This window comes from Scomber scombrus, chromosome 5, assembly GCF_963691925.1.
Source record: "Scomber scombrus chromosome 5, fScoSco1.1, whole genome shotgun sequence".
Lineage (NCBI taxonomy): Eukaryota > Metazoa > Chordata > Actinopteri > Scombriformes > Scombridae > Scomber > Scomber scombrus.
Window position 1 is genome coordinate 13,561,848 of NC_084974.1, and position 7,124 is coordinate 13,568,971.

The window sequence follows — 7,124 nt, forward strand, 5'->3', positions numbered from 1 at the left end:
CAATACTCATATGGGCACCTGATTGTTGTTGAGAAGCGAGGATGTTCCTATTAGGAAAATTTATTTTGTTGTTTAGGATGGAGGAAAAAATTAAAACTCCCCAAATGAAAATAAAAATGTGAACTTAAAATTTTACAGTCTATTTGGTGTCATGTGACCAGTTTATCTCAAAAAACAAATTCAGCAGATGTAGCCTTGCGTGGTGGAGAGTGCCTTTGTTGTTGTCGGGAAGCTGACATCACTGATATTTACATAAGTCTTTATGATGACCACAGCATTCAATTACACCATCTTCAGGGAATAACACTGTTATAGCAAGCCAACTTATAGGGCAAGAGCCAGCATCAACAATGAGAACATCATATTGAAGTTCCTATGCTGCTGTCGCCCACTTGTGACATAATCAAAAAGAAAGTTCTGCTTTTCAAGGCAATTCATTAATCATGACGAGTGCTGCTGCTGACAGACACAAATGAAGACACAAATGCAGAGTTCACCCTTTTTTCCTTGAAATGTTATGTTTGAATTTTTTTTTCTTTTAATAAACAGTTTTAGGTTAATGAATGAATGTGAGGAGACAGTTTTCTCCAATGTGATAACTGCATAAATTGCTACTTTGTCAAGTAAAGAGAAATGTATGGGTAAAAGTGAAACTGCCTATTAAAACTTTCACACAGTGCATTTGCGTACCCTATGAAACATGAAATTTGTTTTAGAAGTGAGGGTTTGGGGGAAGCGGGGGACAAATGAAAAGTAATTAAAGATAGTGATGGCTTTAAAGGAATTATTAAGAAATATACTTATTTGCTTCTTGCAGGGAGTAAAATTAAACACTCTCTTTTCTGTATGCTCAATATGAAACTGCAATCAAGAGAAGACTGTTAGCTTAGCTTATCATGGGGACAGGAAACAGCCACATTACACCTTCCAGCAACCCAAAAGCCATGTGTTTTAGAAGGGGTCCTGGGTTACTTTTGTGTTTTGTTTTTGTAAAAATAAAAATAAAACGTGAAAATATGTAAACTAGTGGGCTTTACAGGTGCTAGTGAGCATTTTTAAAAATCTTTGGACAGAGCTAGGTTAACTGTTTCCCCTGTTTCTAGTTTTCAGGATAAACTAAGCTATCTGTCTCTTGGCTCCAGCTTCATATTTAGAATACATTCATCAGATTATATTGTCTAACTATCAGCAAGGAAGTGAGTGTATTTCCCAAAATGTTGAACTATTTGTAAGCAGTACCTAGACACTGATTTTTATTTTTATTTTTTTTTTTTTTAAATCTATATAGGCTAGTTGTGATGAAGAATATTATATTGTCAGACTACTACTACTGGACTCCCATGATAATGCAAAAATCGCACAGTGTTTAAGGATTCACTCATTTACAGTTAAGTATTCTTCACTGCTGCAACATACACATATAAATTCCTGATTCCTGACTCAAAAGTTTAAATTCTTTTTTAATTTCCTCTTTTCTTGGTTGTGCAACCACAGAGACAGTAGAGTGGGTGTTTTGTCAGTTTCATTGAGCCCCTTCAGGCGACGACTGACTGCTGTGATGTACTTGGTGACACAGCTTAATGGACTTACACCATCTCCTAGGACATTTGGATTCTATTTGCCCCCCAGCAAAACACTATAAGAGTGAAGTTTTTATGAAAGAAACCAGGACGCAGGTCTTTTGATGACAAAGAAAAGACTAGAGAGGAAAAAAAAGCAGTCAGTTATTGTGTATCTCATATTTCACTGTAGGTGGTCCAACTGGACCACAAGAGAATATATTAAAACATCACTTAGTTTAAATATTTATGTGCAAAAACCATATCATATCAAAATATTAAGTCGCATGCAATCTTTTTCCAACCTGGTCTATGTATCTGTTTTACTGGCACAGATCCATATATGATCCATGTGTATATTCCTTCTGCTATATATGGAAATTCCATAGTCCTGTATGACACATGTATGTATGGTATTCCCGTAATAAAATCCCTGGGGATAATTTTCCACACCAATGTACAGGACCAGCACCAATCATGTCTGACACATATTGTATGTTGGCACTGCTCCTGTCTTCATGTTAGCTACTGAATCATTTTAATTAGCACGTATAGTGGTTAACAATTTGAAAGTACTTTTTAAAGTACCTTTTAAAGGTCTGTTTTGAATTTGTGGTGTCTATTATGTTTTGATTATGTAAATGATTAACACATTGTTGTTATTGACATGTATTTGAATTTATTATCAGTGGAAAATTCACTCAGGAGTTAACACCTAATCTCTCCTGAATTCATGAATAATTAAGTGCTTGTTAATGTAAACAAAATGAATGCAAGTATTGTTGTACACACTGACACACACATGCAAACATGTTACGTGGTTATTCTTCACAATGCAGCAGAGCTTAAGTTGTAATGCAGGCTTTTTCAGATCCACCTGTTTTTGTCAGTCTGCAAACAGCTATGGTTTTGATCTCTCTTTTATCATCATTGCTGCAGGGCGACACTGTGTTTCTGATTAAATTTCTGATTACATCAGGGGAAATCTCTGAGTGCTGGCCAGCCTGCCCCTAGTGTCACCCCTTTTGCAGCCCCTAGGGCTCCAATTCAAGCATCGCTGATACACGGAGGCTTTACTCTACCCTGGTGCTACCCACTACACACACACACGCACTGACAGCAGCACATCCACACACCCTCTCTTGTCCACATCAATCTCTGGCATGTCTCTTAATGCAGCATCTGAAATGACACATGGACAAGCAGCGGTGCTCATCTGTGATTAATGATTTTACACATCATATCACTGATTCTGCTGTAAGGAGTATCAAAGAGGATGTCAATTACAAACCAGGTAACCTTAACAGTCATCGGTGCATTAAAGGAGATTCTGCAGCGTGAAACACTGGGTCTCTGAGGAAAGACTTCCTCGTGTCTGTCTCTTCCCGCTTCAACCGTCAGTCGATATCTTCTCTGGTCACCTTTGTACACTCCTAGCTATGCTGAGTGACAGACAGGCATATCTAAAGATATTCCCAGAGGTTGGAGGAGAGTTCAAGCAGAGGTAGGGTTGCCTGTTCAAGCAATAAGAAGAATAATGAACTGAGTCATGATAGCTTTCCTGAATTATTAAAATCTTATAACTATAGGCACATGAATCCTTAAGTGTGATTGCTGCTGGACAATCAGCCAACAGCATTTATTCTCTGCTTGGTTCCTGAAGGCTTTGTGCTTGGCACTATGATAATACATTGGAAAGAAATTACTTGTTAACTTCAAAAGTCAAGTCAAAAAGTTACAAATGTGATTGTTATGACTTCACCGGAGGCACACAGAGGAAATATTAAACAGGCTGCTTTGTTTCGCCACTTTCTGAGAAGTACAGTATTTGAGTTTGTGTTGTCCACATCATGTATAATTTAGTAGTGTAGATTTTGCAGACATTTCCATGCATATTTTTTGGAAGTATTACATTAACATGTGTTACTTTAATTCACAAATTTTAAAGTTTTAAATGACATTTTAGGGTTTTTAAAAAAACACCACTGAGCCTGAGTTCTCTGGCATTGCTTTGGTTGTAGCCTAATGTTTCACTCTTGCTTTAGCTTGTGGCCACAGTGGTTTGGGTTAAAATCTTCCAGCGTGAATCTGTGCTTATGGAGTCTTGAGACATGCATGTTTCTAATCCAGATTTATTGGGGAATCTGTGAAATGACAACATTTTTTCTGAATATTTAATAGGATGTTGGATTGGTTGTTGGGCTATTTGCAGTACTTTTAAGCTGTACCTTCTCTGAAGTACGGCTTCATATTGGGTATGGTGGACCCAATATAAAGTCAATATATATTGGGTATGGAATACACAATAGATCCCTCTCATCCCTCTCATGATGTACTCATGCTGTATGGCATTGTAGCTGCCTCCTAAGTAGCATTTGCAACCTAAAAAATAGATGTTTGAAGGAAAGTGCTGCTGATGACAGATACTAACGTTCACAATCAGGCTCCCCTGTAGTGACAGACAGCCTCTAAAGTCTGTGTTATAAATATATATGCAGTATTAGACTCGACCGAAATATCCTTACTTGTAGGCTAAAAATTGTAACAATATTCAGCTTGCTTCTTTTCTTTTTTTTTGTTTCATGGATGTTTGGAGAAGTGTGTTGTCTGTATGTTCTTCATGGCAGAACAAATAAAACCAGTTTCAAAACTGCACTTCCTGTGAGCTTTTTAAACACTGTGTCCAGGTCGAAGACCACCATTACTGTTGCTGCTACCACTGCAAGTGGTCGTTAGTGTTGGAACTTGTGGAAACTTGAGCTGCAGGACTTTCTGTGTGCTCCTCACTTTAAAGGATAATGAGATAGTATTACATATTGGGCATCTACCATCATTAATGTAGCTCAGTATTACCATTGTTACAGTATGACTTATTTGATATTCTATTTGGTGAAGCACTCAGATGGTCTGCCCACACTAATTGTCAAGGAGCTGATATGGCATTTGAAGAAGGCCCCTTTGAAGCAAAGCAGCCTTTGTACTCTTATCATCGTTCAGGCTCCAATGAGACTCCCGACACTCTGAACAGCTCTTATCATGACCTTTTGAAAAATGTGTTTGTTGCAGTAACTGTCGACAGCTTGAGAACCCCTCCAGGATATCAACAATTATTAAATGATTGCACTCATTTGTATGTTGAATGAAATGTGGGAACATCTTCCCCTTAGTCACAACTCTTGTCTAAGGCAATTATTGCTTCATTTTTTCTGACTTTCTCAATTAAAGTAATGATGCATATAAGATGAAACAATTAACGGGGGGGAGCTTGGGACACCCACTGGTTTTTTAAAAGATTTCAGATAATTATGAGTAATAACTGCAATGTACTTGAGCAAATGTTGTTTCAATTTTAGATTTTCTGACTAGGGTGGCTCGCACAAGAGATGAATAAATATGGAAACAATAAACAGAGAAAAAAATATACAGTTTAATCTAAATTATCTTGATCCAAATGCATTATAAGGTTTAAGTCATTACAGTTGGTGAGCTTGCTACCTCAATTTATGCCAATTTATATGTACATTTATATCTGAATATTTCCTATTTGATGACATGCTCTCCAATATTATTCACATAACGTTGCAACATGTTCATGAAGATGAATGTTGATGATGGTGTACCACTTCATCTGTATTCATGCTAAATCGTTTGCATCTTTTGAAGAAGTGAAGCGGTGCCAGTCATAGTGGCACTATTAGAGGGGAAGCAGTCCCTCTTCTGCAGTAGCAGCAGTAAATCAATTGCATGGTGAAGGCAAGTTAAAAGTGTCGAACAAGAACACAGTAAAGCTTCAAAACATGGAAGGCGTTTAATCTCAAAGTGTGCCTGAAGGGTGGGGAATTGTAAGACAAGGAAAATGTTGCAATTGATATGATTGGATCGATTGGATATGCTTCACGTCTCGTTTCCTCTGATTCTGCAAACTTGGCTTGATATGCATGACAGTATGATGTTGAAAGCAAACGACTAAAAGTGGAATATTTCAACTCGAGCCCATCCCCCTTTCCCTCCTCTCTCTACCCATCTGCTTCCACCTGGCTCTTTCCTGCTTTAGTGTAGGTCTGAGAAGATGGGCCCAATTCATTTGTAATCATTTATCCCCTTAGGCAGAGTATCAATCCAAATCTTCACACAATCTATCAAATCAGAAGCCTGAGTTTGGTATAGGAGCAGTGGGATGTGTTGGTTAATTGTGCTAGGAGTGAAAATGAGAGATTGGAGAGCTCTCTGGGTGCAGATAGTCATAATCATGTTCTTGGTGGAGATGAGTTTTTCTTTCTCCTCTCTCTGTCTCTGTTTAATGCCTTCCATTCTCTGCTTTTGCAAACTGCTCCCTCCACTGCTCCCTCTCTCTTCACTCCCCTCTACAATTATGAGACAGGAGAAGCATTGGAGTGCTGCAGCTGACCCACAAAAATAGACATACATGCTTTTTTTTTTAGCTTAGGTACTGAATAATTAGTTATTCAGTCAGTCATTTAGTTAGTGAGATTGTTTTTGACTGTAAATAATATATATAATAGTTCAAGGTCATCACAGAACTATTTGATATCATGATACTGCATGTAATGGTGTTTTTTAGTTTATCTTCCACTTGAGTGTGAGTCACAGAGGAGGTCATACATCCCCATGATCTCACCAAGAGGCAAATCAAGGTAAATGCTATTATTCTTTATTGATTTCCTGATCACACACCAGAATTTTAAGCTTTGTTCTCATTAGACAGTGCAACAGGCTGCAACTTATTATCAGAAAAGGTACCCTAATACTTTGTGCAGTCAACAACAACGGAGCAGCTGTGGCTCAGGAAGTAGAGCGGGTCGTCCACTAATCGGGAGGCCGGTGGTTTGATTTACGGCTCCTCCAGTCTGCATGTTGAAGTGACCTTGGGCAAGTTACTGAACCCAAAATTGCTCCTGCTCCTTGTGTGTGTGTGTGTGCGAGTGTGTGTTTGGATGGTTAAGTATAGAAACACTGTGGGGCGCTCTGGATAAGAAGCGCTGGATCATTGCTGATGAGCAGGTTTGCACCTTGCGTGAATGCCTCTGCCATCAGTGTATGAATGGGTGAATGTTGGCATGCAGTGTAAAGCGATTTGAGTGGTCGATAAGACTAGAAAAGCACTATATAAATGCAGTCCATTTACCATTTAACAGGATTTCAGTATACTAAACCAAATTTAAAAAGCAATTCTCAGCCTTGGGGTATTCAACATCCCATCGTCCTCCCAGCATCTCACGCATGCTGTGTGTTGACTGTGTGCTCAGCATACATTTTTTTTAAGCTCCCATACTCCGTAGTCAAGAGACCACTTTAACATTGTTGCAGCCCAGGCATCACAGATACTTGACAGTCATTACAGGATAAGGCTGGCAATTTTCTATACTCTGTGGGGTCATTTTCTAAACAAGCTATCGTAACCACTCTCTTCATGGACAAATGAACAGTGGTGAGGCTCTGTTTTTAGTAGTTTTTTGACAACAACAGAAGTCACATGTTTGGCACAGAGAAATTCAGTGAATTAGACTTTGGATGCACACACAGTACCTGTAAATAAGATGACTT